Source organism: Heterodontus francisci, unplaced genomic scaffold, assembly GCF_036365525.1.
Source record: "Heterodontus francisci isolate sHetFra1 unplaced genomic scaffold, sHetFra1.hap1 HAP1_SCAFFOLD_172, whole genome shotgun sequence".
Taxonomy (NCBI): domain Eukaryota; kingdom Metazoa; phylum Chordata; class Chondrichthyes; order Heterodontiformes; family Heterodontidae; genus Heterodontus; species Heterodontus francisci.
Genome location: NW_027141631.1, coordinates 3,475,296 through 3,477,027, shown reverse-complemented (window position 1 = coordinate 3,477,027; position 1,732 = coordinate 3,475,296). Strand labels below are relative to the sequence as shown.

At 40.8% G+C, this 1,732-nt stretch overlaps 1 non-coding gene across 1 annotated transcript; it reads left to right on the top strand.

Moving 5' to 3' along the window:
• Positions 1-1,258: 1,258 nt before the first annotated feature.
• On the top strand, positions 1,259-1,340 carry trnas-gcu (transfer RNA serine (anticodon GCU)). The gene has a single exon. It is a non-coding gene; the product is annotated as a tRNA-Ser (tRNA).
• The last annotated feature ends 392 nt before the right edge of the window (positions 1,341-1,732 follow it).

Sequence of the window (1,732 nt, the reverse complement as noted above, 5' to 3'; positions counted from 1 at the left end):
ACACAGGGAGAACTTGCAAACTCCACACAGGCAGTACCCAGAACTGAATCCTGGTCGCGGGAGCTGTGAGGCTGTGGTGCTAACCATTGCGCCACTGTGCTGCTGTTGGTGTTTTGATAAATGAAGGAAGTTCCCTCCACCCATTTTTTTTGGACAGACAGTGTGGAATAAGGATGTAAAGGGTTAATGCTGAAGATAGTGGGATCAACCCCTCCCACTGTCAGAGTGATGATGTAACAGTCACATGAGATGAAGTTTGGGAGAAGAGAGAGCAGCACCAAGGATATTGTGTAAATTAGAAAAGAGTTCTTAGTTCTTTCAGCAGGAACTGTGTCCAGAAAATATCGAGAACCTCACAATTTTATTATTCAGGAATAGGAACACAGATATTAATTCCAAGTGACATTTATGGGACCAATTAACAAAAAAAGTAGAGAATAATATTGCTCACTGATTGAAATCCCCCAGTGAGGAGACAGTTAAACAGGTGATCTGTTGGGGCATCCTTCGATCCAAGGTTTCAGCAACATTTAATCTCCATTTTTGGTGAAATTCTCTGTTATTTGCAATTTTTTTTATCAGCTTTGATGGGCGAGTGAAATAACTGAAAAAATTGAACAGTTCCATCCTTTCTTTTCTTCCTTCTTCTCTTCTTTCCATCAGTTTCTCTTTTCTGTCCCAGATCAATATAATGATGAGTATCCCAATTTAATCTGCTGTTTCTGGTGTTTTATCCATTCCAATTAAAATTTCAACATTCCAATCAAATCTATTTGTTATTCCACAGTGTCTCTCCATGTGTTTTATTCTGTTGTATTCTCTCATAGTCTGTTTGATCATCAATGTTACATCTCACTCTCTGTTCTGGTGAAGATCAGAAGCAGTGATATCTGTTTACACCACCCGACAAGTCGGCCTGAGGCTGTGCCTCGCTGATCATGTGGAGTTAAAGCAATTCTTCCAGTCAGTTAGTTCAGTTTTCATTTCATGACAAATTCGGTCATCATGACTTTGTCAGTGACCTAATGGTTCAGGTGTCTGAGTGATGTTAATCATGATGTGATGAAATGATTGTATGTTCCAGTCTTTCCGTGGTGGGTTTTCACACTGAGTAGAAACGTGTTGGACATGGTCTGGAAATGTTTCACACCGCTCCATTCCCAACTTCATTTACTGACAGAAGATATATTTCCATCATTACACAGCTGGCTGCACAGCCAGAAGCTGTGCTGAAGGTGACAGCTATGTTTGTTCAACTGACAAGGTGGCCGAGAGGTTAAGGCGATGGACTGCTAATCCATTGTGCTTTGCACACGTGGGTTCGAATCCCATTCTTGTCGCTAGTTTATGAACTGTGCAGCGTATTGTTTATGTGTCAAGTCAGCCTCGAAACCTGTTCTTGTCAATGTCCAGACAGTGATTCGAGAATTGGTTATACTTTATTAAAATTGAGACAGACAATTGGAATTCTTCACCCAAACTGCACTGGAATGAAGATCCAATAGGGATCACGAAACGGAGCAGGATTTTTCCTCCCCTCCTTCCTTCCATCTTTACTTTCTCTGGATTTGCACCAAGTGAAAGACAAATGGGAAAAGCAAATGGCGAGGGAGCAGATGCAGAAAATTATCCTTTGGCAAGAAATTTATTTTCAAATCTTCTTGATAGATTAAGTGAGTGAGCAATGCTTTGGCAGATGGAGTTTAAAATGAGGGGTCATCTACTACCTACT